Below are 17,709 nucleotides of genomic sequence, written 5' to 3' on the forward strand. Positions count from 1 at the left end.
AAACCCCCAATTCGAAATAAGAATCCTAGAATCGAGTTTAATTTTTTATTTAGCGAATATGGACCGGCCTATTAAATATTCGCTCCATTTATAATTAGATTTTTTTTATCAGATCGAATCCAGGATCGAATATTTAATATGCCGATTCATATCCGCTAAAATAAAAATTAAACTCGATAATAGGATTCATATTTCGAATTGGTGGTTTGATTTCCGGGCATTTTTCATAAAATTTGATATTACAGGTAGTTTTTACTTGTTATTTGTAATGGATTCATGTATTTATTTGTAGGTTTGGATTGAGAAATGAAAGGATCCGGCGATTTGTTCTTGTAGACCAAAAAATTCCGATTTACCCCTACTATAAAAATTAAAACAGTCCAGGGATGTAAAACAAAGCAAAATTCAAAGTTAAAGGTGCAACTTGTAAGGAAACATAATATAGACCCGAATTTAAAAAACTTCGAAAGAAATGGGTTACAAAGTGTCAATTACTCTTATTTTCGTCTATTTTAATTAGTAATTTACTGAAATGCCCCCGCTTCCGTTAAAGTTAACGGTTATCTTGGATGGAAAGTCATCATTGGGTGCAAATAGAAGCGAAATTAATTTTTATGGGGTGCATGTTGACAGAGAAAATAATGTAGACCCAAATCGCAAAAATGATAATAAAAGTGGGTTACAAACTGCCAATTACTCTTAAAAATATAACGTTAATGATTATAATTACTTTTTAAGGGTTTGGTGTTTACTTTCTAAAACATGATGATGGAAAAAATATGTTTATAAAGCGATCAACGTGATCGTCTAAGACATTATCTCCGGCAGATACATCAAAATTTTTCAAAAACATATATATTTATGTAGGTGCAATTTTTGGTAAAAATATTTAGTTTTTTTTCTATATACATATGTTAAAACAATATTTTTATTTAAAGAACAAAAAATAAAAATTTTACTTTTGGGTCAAGAAATCAAAGATTAAATAGCGAGAAAAAGCTAAAGTACTTAAAAAGGGTTCTCAAATCATGTTCAAAAGCTGATTTGTCATAATATAATACTCCATCCGTCCCTACCAAATGTTTACATTTGGGTTGGGCGCGGAGTTTAAGAAAAATGATAAAGTAATGAAGAAAAGTTGAAAAAATGAGTAAAATACTGGGACCGATTAATATTATATGTATAAAGTGGATATAGTGGAGGGAAGTAGTGGATGTAGTTATTTTAAAAATTATAAAAACTTTACTATTTTAGGAAAATTTTGAAATGTAAACAATTAGAAGAGACATCCAAAAAAAAGTGTAAATAAATGGGAGGGACGGAGGGAGTAAGTTGTTTTCAGTTTTCACATTACTGAAATGGCAACTTGTTTCTCGAATGAAATAATGCCACTTAATATTTGGGAACATTTTCAGGATAGAGGTTGTGTCAATTTCTTTTAAACAAAAAGAGCCAGGGGCCTTCCTGATTTCGAATTTGTGATTGGCCTCAAGGCAAGGTCTTGCATTGCGCCTATTATGAAAAACTAGCATAATAACCCGTGCGAGACACAGATCATAATCTAGATTTTTTTTATTCCTATACAATTTTATATTAACAATATTCTTGATTATTTTTTTATTAGTAAATATCCTATAACGTATAAGATATATCAAATATATGTTGAGTTTTTATCAATTTGTATGATTTTCATGTAAAACATTAACAACGTAAATAACATTTAGTCAAATTATATATTTTTTTTATTTGTGTCGTATAATTTATATATACTGAATGAATACAAATAGGGTAGTCTATTTGTACGTTTAAATGAAAATATTTTAAAGTTAATTCATAAAAAAATTCAGTATGTTCATAAAAATTAAACTAAAAATTAACATATATATTTAATGCAGAGTCGAATAAGTTTTTTGAGTTTTGATAAAATAAATCATGAGTAATATGTTTTCGCGACTCTACCATCCAGTAAATTATGTTAAGATATTTTATTAATAAAGTTAATCCTAATTTATAATTACCTTACTTAATTTAAAAAGATTAGTAATGTACAACTAAAGTCGTCAATATCTGCAATCGTATATTCAATAAAGTATAATTTAAACACTACCTTTAATATAAGTTGTTTTTTGATGGAAAATGTTTATTTTTTAGATTTAACGTATATGTTGATGTTATGTCATAACTAATGTATTAATTAATTAACTAAAGTTGACACAACCCAGTTTTAAATTTATTGTACAAAGTTAATTTAAAAGATGTCAGATTATTGTTAATGTCATAATTTATCCATTCAAAATTGGCATAATTCACCTAATTTTCAACACATTAAAAAAACTAATATTTAATTGATCATTCTCATTTTCACAACATAAAATACTTTTGTTACTCTCTTCTAGTATATCAATAAATCTGAATACAACATTAACATTGAATCTTCTAAAATTAGTAAAGATAAAGTATGTTCGTGTGTATATATGCGAAATATTGTTTGTTATATTTTTGAGTAGATTATGCTAGCCTCATTTATTTATATGGTAGATATTTTAGTTATATATATGTATAATAATAGCCAATAAATTACTCAAATAACATGCATTTTTAATTATTCAGAAATTATAATTATCTAATATGTAAATTGCAATTATTTATATATTATAATCATAGTAGCACTAATAATAAATTCATATTTAATTTTACTTAACAGAGCATCAGTCATTGATGTTAAAAGTAATTCATATATCATAAAAACTAACTACTGATATTCACATGCTTTTTTTTCAAGATTTCGAAGAGAAATTTGTACTAATTCATTACTGAAATTGTTTTCAAGTTTTTTTCGTATATGATTCTAAATTTTTTTATAATAACTTGATACCATTGTATATTATTGTTCTAAAATTATATATTTTTCAACTCCTGATTTTTTTTTAAAATATTAGTTGAACTCGTGCAAAAAAGAAAAAATATATTAGTTGAACTTTTTAATCCTTTTAAATTATCGACTAATATTTTTTAGATAGCATAACATGGATTAAATTAAATGATACAATACATTTTAGTTTTAACCTTTTTTCTAATAAAATATTAAAGCAATTCGAAATAGTTGTATGATATTTTTCAGCATTAAATATTATTTTCGTAAAATTATTATTGCCCGTCTGAAATATTTTTTTTCAAAATATTGGATTTTATAATTTTTTATGTTTCTTATATAAATATATGTGAGTTAAGTTCTATTTAATCCTTATTTTTGTTGAGTACGAGACTCCACATATGTTCTGCATTTAGGTAGTACATAAAATATTGTAAAACACATTATAATGCGAATCATGTTCTACAAACATCACTATTTTAATGAAAGTCTTTCAAATCTAATATATTTGACAAACTGAACATTGCAGAACATATGATTCTATATTGAACATGATTAGTTTGTAGAACATACATCTTCACGTTGTAGAACACGTACATGTTCCACTTGTTTAACATTAATGATACAACACCATAATACACGTTCATATCCTGGAGTTTATTATTTTAGTTTTTAAATTAATAAAAAAAATTAAAGATGAACCATTAGATTAGATTGTAATATTAATTTAGAATTTTGGATTCGAGATCTCTAAAAAAGAAAAAAAAGACTCCATAGACAAGATTACTTATAATAACCATATCAAATTTAACAATTTAAAGTTTATGATCTTTTTCACAAATATCTGAATACAAATATATTTTTAATTAAATAATTCAATAAATAATCTATATTTTTGATGAATAAATATCAAATATCTTATCATTTTTTAAATAACATGTTAATGGAAAATCTAATTTTTACTATTTAGTTGGGTAATTTTTTTTTAAAGATAATGAAAAAAGTAGGACTTTGGTAAACTTTTTCTAAATTCAACATACTTGAATAATTTCATATACATAATTCTTTTTTATGTAAAACGTTAAAAAATAATTAGATTTAGTATACGTTGTAATTTTAACGGATCTTTTGACATCTAATGTCAAATTCCGAATATAGTTAAATGTTAGGCAAAGTCGTAAAACAATAATGTACAACTGGTCAGTTAATAATTTTGAAACATATTATAAATTGAATTGATCGTATAAAAATCTCAAAAAATTAATTTTTATTTATATGACGATTTTAAAAATTAATCGTCATGTAGTCAAATTTCGAGTATTTTTTTGAAAAAAGGTAAAGTAATTTTGATACATATTATCAATTGATTTTATTCGATAAAAACCACAAAAATATTAATTTTTATTGACATAAGATATCACAAAATTTCCCCTTATTGGTAAGATTTTCTCGTCCAACTCGTAATTAAATTGAAATCTAGATAGTGACATTATATTTTCGACCGGTTCATGTAGTCGTAATGGGTGAAGTTTTGATTTTGATTTCGAAATAAACTGAAATACACTAATTAATTATGACCCCAACTTATCTAAATATGTGATATACATATATATTCTTTATATATAAGTGTATCTATTTTCAAAAAAAATTAAAAAAATAAATTATATGTACAATTTATTTATTTTATTAAAAAATATATATTAAAAATGCATGAGGCATATTTTTTAAACTAAAAAGTATTTAATAAATAAGATAATGATTCGTTTATATATTATTCTTAACTTTATATCTTAATTTCAATTCTTTAAAACTAACTCTACAAATATTTTAATAATTATATTTTTTAAACAAAACCTGTAATTATGTTTAAAGTTAAATAAATTATCATTATTTACGACACTCACATAATATGATTAAAAACACAAGTAACAATGTGGTGTAGTGGTAAGAAAATGTGTATGTGAATAGAAAGACTTATGTTTGATTCCCACAAATAACAATTTTTTATAAATACCAAGTGAAGGACAAAATCGTCATTTCACTGAGATTAAAAAGTTGACTAATTTTATAGGCATGTTGGGCTATTATATATAGAATAGATTAAATTCTTGTGCAGAATTTTTGCCGCCTTCAAAAATACCATCTATATTATTATTAATTACCAATTACCAAGGAATTTATCACACTATATATAACGTCATTTACATAAAGGAACAACCCTAAAACAACTAGAAGCGAGAGTCACGTGAAAACAAGCAGCGATCAGATCAATTTTAATCAGGTATTTTTCCTCATTATAATTGTACATAATCTTGTAAATTCCGTACGTTAACATGTTAATGTAATCTCAATCATGGTTTGTTTCTCTTTGTCTAATGATTCACAGTAAGGTCACGTACTATCTTTGTAGGGTTCTTGACGTTAAACATGCTGACATAATAGATCATAGTCTTTTTATGTTTACACAGACTGTGACACACTGTCTAGTAGGTTCCAACATGATCTTATACTATATTTTTAAGCTGACATTGTATGCTTGCATATACATTATTTTTTTGTATTCATATCTTTTATCTCAGATCTCAGTGGTTTACAATACTATTGCAGCATTAGGAAGATAATATTCGAGATTAAGCATGGCGTCTACTGCACAAGCTCCAGAGTTTGCTGTTGGCAAAGTAATTATTTAATTCAGCGTATTGTGTTTGTTAATATTCTTACTACCTACTATATCAATTATCATGATGATAACTTTTTGTAATTAAGTATGTTTTGTTTGATTAACTGTTGTGAGTATGTTCTCCAGGATAATGATGACTTAAAAGGTGGAAACGAAAGTGAGCTGTGGACTATTCTTGCAGCCAAGGATCCCAAAAAAGGGTGGACACAGTACAATCCTCGAACTATGAGGAAGCCTGCTCTTACTTCTGATACAAAGCATATTAAGATAATGTCTTATAATGTAAACGGTTTAAAACGTATACTGGAATCAGATGGAGATTCCCTAGTTCTACTTGCACAAAGGGAAGACTTTGATGTCTTGTGCTTGCAAGAAACCAAATTACAGGCATGTATGAATTTTAGTTTTGTTTTAGGAGATGAAATTCTATAGTTTGCATAGAACGATATCTGATAACAAATTTCTTTGTTCAAAACAGGAGAATGATGTAGAGGAAATCAAATCCTCTCTACTTAAAGGATATGAACATAGCTTTTATGCTTGTTGTGTCACCAAGGCTGGCTATTCTGGAACTGCAGTTATCTCAAGGGTACGACATTTTTAGAGAAGCTATACTATATGTATTTACTCTGTTTTGATTAATTAACTTGTAATAACAAGTCGTGTAATTTTCTTATCTGGATTAAAGCTAGTATATAGTGAAGCTTTTAGCGTTACTCTTTGTATTTATGTGTGTAATTGACGGTCAGCCATGATTTATATGGCAGATAAAACCACTTTCGGTGAGATATGGCCTTGGCGTACCAGAGCATGATGAAGAAGGACGTCTTGTGACACTAGAGTTTGATACTTTCTTTTTAGTAGGTGGATATATTCCAAATGCAAGTACTGATCTAAAAAGATTGGTAAGCGACTTGAAAATTTTATTTAATCATTTTACACGGGTTTTTTCCTTTCTATATTATCCAATTTGCAGCATATATAATTCACTTATTTTGATGTACTTGGTAGAAAAAAACTCATCTGTCTCTTCTTTTTTAATCTAGCTATACAGAGTTACAAAGTGGGATCCTTCATTAAGCAAGTACATGAAAGTAAGTCCTCGTGTGCCCGTTTTTATATGCTATAGAAAATATACTTTGCTGCATACGTCTCTCCATTCTTTTTTCTCATACCGGTGAAAGGGTTGTTATATAGTATAGAAAGTATGTACTGATTGATGTATTTTTTGTTGATGGCCTTCTCTACTTTGTTCAGGAGTTAGAGAAGGTGAAACCAGTCATTTTGACTGGAGATTTGAACTGTGCGTATGAAGATATTGATGTTCATTCCCCAAAGGTATGTTATATTACCTTCACCATTTGCATTGCTCTTAACATTTTTATTCATGTTAAGGTATACATCTGATAAAGGGATATGTCTAGAATGTACATAAGTTCGACTCTTGCAACTTCTTTTCTACCGAGCTTATGAAATTGTGAACTACTGTTTATCTGTTATGAATGTGATGTCAATTGCATGTCTATTATTCTAATAACCTTCCCAGCCCAACCCCAAATTTTGTCTACATCAGTTAACTCATAAACTTTTCCTATCCTGCTATGCAGTCATTGCTAAGAAAAGCAGGTTTCACATATGAAGAAAGGCAGTCATTTAAGCAGCAGTTCTTGAAAAAGGGGTTTGTTGACACATTTAGGAATCAGCATATCCCAACGTTATTGGCTATACTTTCTGGGGTTGGAATCACGGACGCGAGACAAATAAAGGTATTTTGAAATTTGTAAGGGCTTTTAAATCACTCACTGAGCATGTTCGTACACAGCATGATAGGTTAACTACAACTTAGCTAGCAATGCATCTCTTTCTCAATGCTTGACCAAAGCCCTTTGTTTGTTTCCATCAATAAATTCTGCCCTGTCCTTTGACTTTGAGTTTCTAAATCTCAAAAGATGTTCATTGATTATGGTTAAACTTTAAATGATAAGAGATAGTGCATCTTTCCCAAGTAGATCGACGCACTTGAAATCATCTGTATTATAAATATCAGTGAATCTGAAATTGGCGCAGCAGGTTTTTGACATATTAATGAAGGTTGCAACAAAAACCTAAATGAAGCTACATTCTGTAACTTTTCTATTTACTAATAATCTTTATATCTTGAATTATAAAACAGGATGGCGCTTGGATTACTTTCGCAGTCCATCTTGGCCAAAGTTTACGACTCATATATTCTCCCAGATGTTGATGGTAGCGATCACAGTCCGATTGGCCTCATTCTTACTCTCTAGGTTCAGTAGCCATAGCCTTTTGGCTTAATGGAGGAAATTCATATCATATCTGCAGCATGTCCTCGTTTAACAGTTTTCAAATTTTGTTTGATTTGATGTAGTGACTTGAATCAAGTTTTCGGGGTTTTCCCTACTGATAAGGTTATTTTATATTATTTTTGCTTAGTCTAAACATTGTTTCTTTCTTGCTTAGTGTTAATTTAGCTTCTCCACTTTCTTTGAAAAGTCTGCTTTAGTTTCCTCCACGATATCCTGGTTTTTCCCCTGAAGCCGGGGAGAACATATTGAGCATCAAGGACAAGTTTTTGAGGTGATGAGGCAACAAAAATTACCAAGCAGTGTAATTGTAGGTTATGCACGCACATGTCTGCCCTTAGGCAGTCACAGCCCAGCAGTCACACTTAAATTGCAACAGCAAAATAAATAAATATCACCAACTTGCTCAAGTGTAGGTTAAACCAATGTTGTAAGTTGTGTAACTTAAAGCTTCTCCTCGGCTTCCACTCCATCAGACCTTAAAATTGTTTCCTATTTTGACTTTTTGTACTATTTAAGATAAGTGATTTCTTTGTGGCAAAAAAAAAAGATAAGTGATTTCTAATCTATAAAATCAAATATAGTCATAAGTGATTTTGTTAAATTCGTATTTATAAGTATTTTAATACAATGAAGTTTTTATATTTAATATTAATACGAAATTAAAGATATTAACAATCAAAATTGTGCATCGGCAAATGTGTACAGCACAAAGAGGAAATGGTTTTAAGGGACGGAGGGAGTACGAGGTGTAAAAAATTTGTACATAATGACATGACATTTAATATGAGATGTTTCAATTGGTTTTATTGATATAAATATAAGGGTTCATTCCAATTAAAAAATACCACATGTCATTATATATCATTCTGTACACCAAGCATTTTCCTATTCATGTCGACAAACTTTCACCATTTTATGATTGTCAGAGTGTTGTACTATTAGCGTATACTAAACCCGTGCAAGGCAAGTTCACGTCCTCATATATTAGGTGTCAAGTATATTTTCTTTTGCTAAATATATTTTTTTAGTATTTGTAATTGACAAATATGAGATTATATTTAAAAAAAATAGCATAATAACATGTGCGAGTCACGTGTCATTTTTTAGAATTTTTTTATGTATAATGTTATTATAATGTTATTAGTTATCTTATTATTTGTAAATATTGTATAATGTGTAACGTATATCAAAGACAAGTTGATTATTTATCAATGTGTATTATTTTCATACAAGATATTATCAAATTACAAAACGTTTTTATTTATATATGTTATTCACATTATCACTGACAAATAATCCATATCTATTTTTTACGCAACCGAGTATAAATCATGGTTGTAACATAAAAATAAATTATATATTGTAAAGACTTGTTATCGATATTCATGATTTTTTTCAAGAATTTGAAGAAAAAATTGTAATTATATCATTATTTAAACCGTTTTAAGTTTCTTTCATTACGACTCTAATATTTTTTCATATAATATTTGATAATAGTGAATATTATTCTCCTAAAATTAAATATTTTTTAATTCAATAAAGTTTTATAAATATTAGTTGAACTGGTTAATTCCTTCAAATTATTGAACAATGTATATATATATATATATATTTTTTAAAATAATATAAAATATATTGAATCGAATGCTACAACATAATGGTCTCGTTTGTTTCGTCAATTACATGATTACATAGGAATTTTAATTTCCATGTAACCAAGTTACAATTTCAAGTTTCGAGTTAACGAAAAAATCAGTGTTTGGTTTATTACTATGCAACTATAAGTTACGTAGTTAAATTTGGTATGTTGCACAAGACATGAATGTGCTATAACAAGACTAAGTTAAATTGACAGCCCTAAATAAGTTGTATGATAACCTAAGTTTGCAATTTATATTGTATCATTTAAGTCTGTAAAAGTGTAAATGAATTAGACTGAAATATTTTTCTGTAAACAGTCTCGAGTCAAAGAATAAACTCTAGAAGAAAATTATGAAGATCATAACTCAGAGAAAGTGTGAAGAATTTTGGAGTTGAATAAATCTGTTTTAGGAAAAACATACTAAGTCAATAAATCTACAAGTCGCAGATTAAGTTTTATAGAGAAGTCATTCGAGAACTCCAGAATGACTTATCGAGAAGTTAAGGAAAGGTTATAGAGAAGTCTCAGAGATATCGACAAGACAAAATAAAAATATGAAGATTGGAGATATCGACAAGTCAAATTATCATTAGAGATCTTAGAGATATCGATAAGTCAAAATATCACTAGAGATCTCTGAGATATCGACAAGTCATTTCTGCACTAAAGATCTCAGAGATGTCGACAAGTCATTTCTGCACTAGAGATCTAAGAGATATCGACAAGTCAAAATGAAGACATGAAGATGAGAAACCTTGACAAGCCTAATTCTCTTATAGAGAACTCAAAATTTTCGATAAGTCAAAACAACTGTAGAGTAATAAGAGATCTCAATAAGTCATTATACTTATCGAGATGTCGAATTCTCTATATGAAAAACTGAAGATCTCGATATAAAACACAAAGTACAAAATGCAGATCAGTTAAATATCCACGCTTATCAATCAATAAACAAATCAACCACTGATTTGAAAAGTCTACAAAAAGCAGTTTGAAGAGTACAAGACCAAAGGCCAAAATTAACTGACAAAGTAAAGTCACAGACATGCACGACCAAAGATACACTAAGCCAGAAATCAAAAATGTTTTAGTTAACTTAAAGGAGGGTTCAGTACATGTTATTGCATGTTGTGGAACACCTGTGTTTACTGTTCTATAAAGTAAACACTGGATGCTTTATATTAGTCGTAACAAAATAGATCTAGAAAATTTTGTACTGTGTTTACTGTTCTATAAAATAAACACTGGATGCTTTATTTTAGTCATAACAAAATAGATCTAGAAAATTTTGTAACTCTCAAGAGAGAAGTTGAGTTCTTTATCAACAAAAATCAAGAAATTTGTAGCAAGACATACTTGATTTTAATATAGAATTAAGTGATTTTTGAAACATAGTGTTTTCATGTGCATAGTTTATTATTTTTGTTAAAGCATATTATCTCTACAAGACATATTACTTTGTTCACCATTTATAACAGTTAAAAAAGCTGAAAAATAACCTGAAACACATTCACCCCCTCTGTGTTGTATTTATTACCTAACATGGTAAGTAATTAATATTTTTATATTGGATATCTATGTAACTTGTGGTAACCACGGTGGATCCTGGTAACTAAGTTCTATTATTTTGTGGTAACCATAAAAATTTTGAAATATGGAGTTCCTTTACCTAATCTAAAATACAACAAACCAAACACCATAACTATTTTTGGTTTCAAAAAATTTCAAGTTACATACTTGGATTATATCGAAACAAACGAGGTCAGTATATATATAAATTTTATTTGAATAATTAAAATATTAAAATAATTAAAAATATTTGTACAATATTATCTTGATGAACGAATATTGTTTATCTAAAAGAATTCTTTTTAAAAAGTTAGTTTTTTTAAAGTGAAAAATGAAAAATAAATCGATTTAATATATCATCGTAGTTTTAACAAATCTCGTGAAATCTCATATCAAATTTCCAAAACCAATAATGCGCTACCAGTGAAGTTAGTAATTTTAATATAAATAATCAATTGACTTGATCATATAAAGACCTCAAACACATTAATTTATATTAACATAAGATATTAAAAAATTCACGTTATTGGTAAAATATTCTCGCAGAACTTGTAATTTAAATTTACTAAACGTAGAATGTGACAATATTTTTCGGCCGCGTCATTTAGTCAAATTTCAAGTATTTTTTAAACAATGAGTCAAGTTCTGATTTCAAATTCAAAATAAATTAAAATGTATTGAATCATTATAATTCGAACTTATAAAATATATAACACCAATATAGATTATTTATATATAAGTGATTTTATTTTCAATATTTTAAAAAAAAAATTATATATGTATATTTTAATTATATTTTATAATAAAAAATATATTAAAAATATATGAGACATATTTTTAAACCAAAAAATGATTAACAAATAAGATAATAATCCATTTATGTACTATGCCTAACTTTATATCTGTAATTCAATTTTTAAAATTAATTATACAAATATTCAAGTAACTATCTTTTTTTTCGGAATTCAAGTAACTATTTTTAAAATTAAATAAATATTTATTTATTATATTTACATATTAAATATATGATAAAAAATATATATATAATAATATAGTATAGTGATATATGATTGTATAGTTGAATTAAATATCTGAAATTCTATTTCACAAACCACATAAATATTATAGTCATGTTAATAGAGAAGATATATTGATTAGAATCTTTACAACTTGGAGATACGCTTACGAGTGGGCCCTATAATTCAACATTGTGTTAGAGTCTAGTTATGGTTCGGCTTTTTTCTGCCAGGATCCCCCAGTAAAACCAAAACCATGCACGTCAGTTATACAAGAGAACGTCATCATTTTGGTTTTATTCGTTTGCATAATGTAAAGGAAAATGCAGAATAATATCAACAAATATGTAAGGGTTAGCCCTGTAAATTCTCCTCCAAATTTTATGGACATATTAGTACTTTCAATATCATCAAGTTGAAGTTTGTTGGATTTTACGTACCTACTTGTGCGTCAGGTATGAATTATGATGTATAAAAACAAGTACAATGACGGTTTTTAAAAGATATGCACTTATTATGATATAACATTCAAGAAAAATTACTCATTTTAATTAAATGATAAATATATACGGTTAAAATAGTTAAGGGAAATTTTATTTCCGGAGAAGTTTTTTTATTTTCAGAACCAACATATAACAATAACCTTCTAATAGAAAAGTATACAGGATAATCGAGTGTTTTATCTTAAATTTGTCTCGAAAGTAAAATATTTGGTCTTGAAAATATTACTTCCCAACAGTTATATGTTATACTTGATGGTAAATATGTTATCATAATTATCGCAAAAAAATGAAAAAAAATGGATAACTGACAAATAAAGTAGCACTTACGAATATAATTGTGCATTTAAAAATTTTATAGTTGAAATAAAACTCAAATCATGTGCCAGAAACAAAATATCCAACATAATGCTTCTTAATCATTAGATTGCTGATAAACGACCACCATCTTATAAAATTGAAACACAAACCTCGGCAAAGAAAGTATACCTCGAAAATTTTCAGAAATCCGTGCATGTATCTTGGAATATTATAGGGATAATGTCCGAAATTAACAAATCGTGATCGTTCATTTAGCAATCCAACGACTAGGAAGCAGTCTATTGGATATTACATTCCTGACGTACAATTGCGAGAGACGACTCCCTTTAAAAAGAAGAAGTTGTTTTATACCAGAGTGAAGACCCTTGTGATGCAAATTGCATATCTTTTTGATGAAGTTGATTTAATATCTTAAAGATTGCGTTAATTTTGAGAGGATAAACCACCACCAATCAAGCAAGGTCCAAAACTCCAAACTCTGCTGTATACTAATTTAGTACACTTAAACAAAGAGAGAACAATTAAGAGATGGCTTCGCACAAGCCCCATGCTATGTGTATTCCTTTCATAACTCAAGGTCACATAACCCCGATGCTCAAGCTAGCCAAACTACTTCACCAGAAAGGCTTCCATATATCATTCGTTAACAATGAATTTAACCACAGGCGCTTGCTGAATTCCCGAGGTCCGGACGCCCTTGATGGCTTGCCAGACTTCCGTTACTATGCTATCCCTGATGGTATTCCACCTACAGATCCAAATGCTACTCAACCCCCAGCAATGATGTGTGCATACCCTCTTATACATTGCTTGCCACCGATTATAAGTCTTGTATCGCAGTTAAATGTGAAATTCGAAGGCTCAACAGAATTAGTTAAAGTGCAACTGTTCACAAATGAGACAGTCTCTTTTGTCTTAGCAAATGAGACAGATACTATATATTCAGCAGAATGTAAGTTGCAGAAATATAAACATGCAATGCTGGAAATATGTTAATGCAAGAACACCAAATCTTTTCACTTGGTTCGGCCCCTATACCTAGTCTATGGCCTACATCCAAGTCCCCATGCCAACTAGCATAGAGAAAGTATTATATCCACTTAAATAAAGTACTTACAAACTTTCCTTGATTACAATCTTGGCCCTGAATGAAAGAACCCTTTCCCTAGCACACAGCTACCTAGCACACAGCTACTTGGCCTTGATCTTGTAATCAATATTCCCACAACCCGGGACAAGTGATACAGTACACCTTCCTTTCAAATACAAAGATAATAATGTGAAAGATTACAACTCGACTATAAACTCTTAATTAACTGGATAATCAATGAATGTAATTAAGAGGATGTTTTTCTCAGAAAGATATAAGATGGAAAGTGCAGAGAGTTGTATTTCTGAAAAACATCAAGTCGGTTTATATAGAAAACGTGTAACGGATATAATGGATTTCAAACTCTTTTAAAGATAATAAAAGATAAGATTAGGTTTGAAATATTTGAATGTGTAAAACAAGTAATCCGTTAGAATTGTTTCTTGAAAGAGATAAACCAGAGAGAGATAAGGAATTTGAAATATGTTAGGTTTATCTAAGATAGAGTTTGTTTTGAAAAGATAAGTCAAAGGTTATCCAGTTAACTAAGTTAACATTAAACAAAACTCTAATACTTATCTAACTAACTAACAATCTGATTTGTTGTAGACTTCTTCAATGCATCATCAGAAATCACGGATTAACAAAATGATGAAGCGAATATGGACTCAGACGTGCCGCCAGTCACATGTATTGTTGCTGATGGTCTCATGAGCTTTGCGCTTAAGGCTGCCGACCAATTTGGTCTTCCTAAAGTGTTATTTTGGACAACAAGTGCATGTGGACTCCTCGGTTATAGTCAGTATGGCCAACTTGCTGAAAGAGGCTATACACCACTCAAAGGTATTTCAATTTAGAATCTTGATTATAGGACAATTTTTATCAAATGTATGAAATCTGTTGCTTCTTTTTACATTAGCTACTAGTTAATTTGCGGAATTGTTTATAGAACACTGATAAAGTTATTAGGTTTGTTTAGTCGATTGATAAAGATCCAGGACTCTTTAGTGTAATCTAAATCCATAAATGAATCAAATTTGGATTGAATTTACGTATCGTGCCATTTGGCCAAGCATTTCCTGAATTATGTTTCAGCTATTTCGTAACATTACAAGAAAAACGAGTCTTTCCTATCACATAATTTCTACTGATGTATTTAGTATCGGTCATTTCCTGTGTTCAAGTTAAAGGACTATTTCCTACCGCACACAATAGTCAGTTGGACCCCCCCCCAATTTCCTACCGAGTGTGGTAGGAAATGAAAAATCGGGACTCACTTGACCGCGTCAATATTGTCAGCGCATCTGAAATCAACGAAACTACCTCTATTTTCATCGGAGATCAGTTAGTTTATTTCGTGTCCGATTCATATTTTTGCCGAATATCTCTTGTTTTAGTGAACTTATTTACAGGATTAGATCAGGCATTTCAATAAATTGTATTGGGTTGATAATTCCAACTTGGTGAATATTTAGAAGATTGATATGGTTATCGGAAGTTTTAAATATAAGAAAATTGCCTGTTTGCATTTATATTTGCTAAACTAGTCACTATTGCTCATGTTGGAGTATAGAACATAGCAGAACGCTATATTAATTGAATCTGTAACAAGAAAAATAAAAGGTTCATAGCAGTATATATCACATTATTTATTGTGATAAAAGTTTACTGGCTAATGCCATTTAGGTATGTTTATAACTAGTGATGTAGGTAATTATTTTTTTCCTCCTCATGAGAGTTTGATTCAATTTTTAGATGAGAGCTATGTTACAAATGGATATTTGGATACAATAGTGGATGGGATTCCAGGAATGAAGGATATGAAATTGAGAGATTTTCCAAGTTTTCTTAGAACAACAGACATCGATGATATAGTGTTTAACTACCTTAAAAGAGAAGCTGAAGCCATTTCTAAGTGTGATGCACTCATTATTCACACTTTTGATGCCCTCGAAAAAGATTCCTTGGAAGCTCTTTTGGCCATTCAGCCTCACATATACACAATTGGTCCATTGCTTGATGTAATGCTAGACGAGAAACTCAAATTCATGGGCTCAAATTTATGGAAAGAAGAAGTTAGCTGCATTGATTGGCTCGATCATAGAGAAGCTAACTCAGTTCTGTATGTAAACTTTGGTAGTATAACTGTTATGTCAGCCAAACATTTATCTGAATTTGCATGGGGACTAGCAAATAGCAAGAAACACTTTCTTTGGATAGTTAGGCCTGATGTAGTATCCGGTGACTCGGCCATGCTTCCATCAGAGTTTCTGGCCGAGACAGAGAACAGGGGAATGATCGCAAGTTGGTGTCCACAAGAACAAGTATTGAACCATGCAGCAATTGCTGGATTTCTGACTCATAATGGTTGGAATTCAACTATTGAGAGCATTGCTGCTGGAGTACCAGTGATCTCTTGGCCATTTTTTGCTGAACAACCAACAAATTGTCGATATTGTTGCGTAGAATGGGGGATTGGAATGGAGATTGACAATGACGTGAAAAGAGATGAAGTAAAGGGGCTTGTTAGGGAATTGATGGATGGCGAAAAGGGTAAAGAAATGAAGAAGAATGTACTGGAGTTCAAAAGGAAAGCACAAGAGGCCTTGGGGCCTAATGGATTGTCTGTAAAGAACTTCAACAAATTAATAAATGAGGTTCTGTTATCCCATTAAGATAGTGCTGGAGTAAGTACTTGAAGTAACATTTCATGGAACGCAATAAATTTGACATGGGTAAAAACCATATCATTTACTGATAATTGTAATTAGGCCGTCGCAGATTGGCAGTTATGTAGGTTGGTGGAATTGGATTAGAGTGTGGCACTCTTTGTGTGACTTGGGATATATAGATCTCAGGTTTATGTGTAACAGAAGGATGTGCTGTTTTATGAATAAATCAGTACTTCTTGCCTTTACTCAGTTTCTTATTTCTCATCTTTTTTTCTCCATATTTGTTACATGAACGGTGAAAGTTCACATCAATGGTATCAGAGCATTAATCCAATTGTTACTTCATTCTCATTTCCGAATATATACTCAATTCCTCATTTTACACATTTACAATTAAATGTAATGTAAATAATAATATACTGTATAAATACAGTAAGGGCTTGGTTTGTAGAAACAATTACAATTGATTGTTATTAATTCTAGGGCTTATAGATCAGTCCTTGCTCTTACAACCTGGAAAACGACAACTACGGAGGGACAGATGAAAAATTGCTAATTTGATAAGTATGATGAATGCTATAGAGGAAGATAGTTGTACGGATAGAGATATGAACCAGAGTTCACAAGGAAATTCAAGCATGGGGACTTGTAGTGCAGCTAATAATTTCACTAAAACTACTCTTGAATATGCACCTAAACTTGAATTTTCAAAGTTCGACGTCGGAACAAATCCTCCATTGTGGATTAAAAAAATATGTTTAGTACTTTAGTTTATGCAAAACTTCTGAAGATCAGAAGGTGGATCTGGCATCTCTTAATATGATAGATCAGGATGAGCATTGGATTTCTAGCTATTTATATATAAGAAACAATGTGGATTGGAGTGATTTTGATAAATTTAAATTCTAGTTTCAAAGATAGCGCTGCAAGCAATGTAGTTGAGCAGTTTAATAAGTTGAAGCAGGGCGTGTCACTAGAAAGTTATATGATGAATTTGAACACCTTATGTCCATCATGATT

The 17,709-nt window shown here is 29.6% G+C and overlaps 2 pseudogenes; both read left to right on the top strand.

Moving 5' to 3' along the window:
* The first annotated feature begins 5,091 nt into the window (after positions 1 to 5,091).
* On the top strand, positions 5,092 to 8,017 carry LOC141705864 (DNA-(apurinic or apyrimidinic site) endonuclease, chloroplastic-like; annotated as a pseudogene).
* A 5,278-nt stretch (positions 8,018 to 13,295) lies between these two features.
* Positions 13,296 to 16,950, top strand: LOC141707115 (UDP-glycosyltransferase 85A8-like; annotated as a pseudogene).
* Positions 16,951 to 17,709: the final 759 nt, after the last annotated feature.

Source organism: Apium graveolens, chromosome 2 (assembly GCF_009905375.1).
Source record: "Apium graveolens cultivar Ventura chromosome 2, ASM990537v1, whole genome shotgun sequence".
In the NCBI taxonomy this organism is placed as follows: Eukaryota; Viridiplantae; Streptophyta; class Magnoliopsida; order Apiales; family Apiaceae; genus Apium; species Apium graveolens.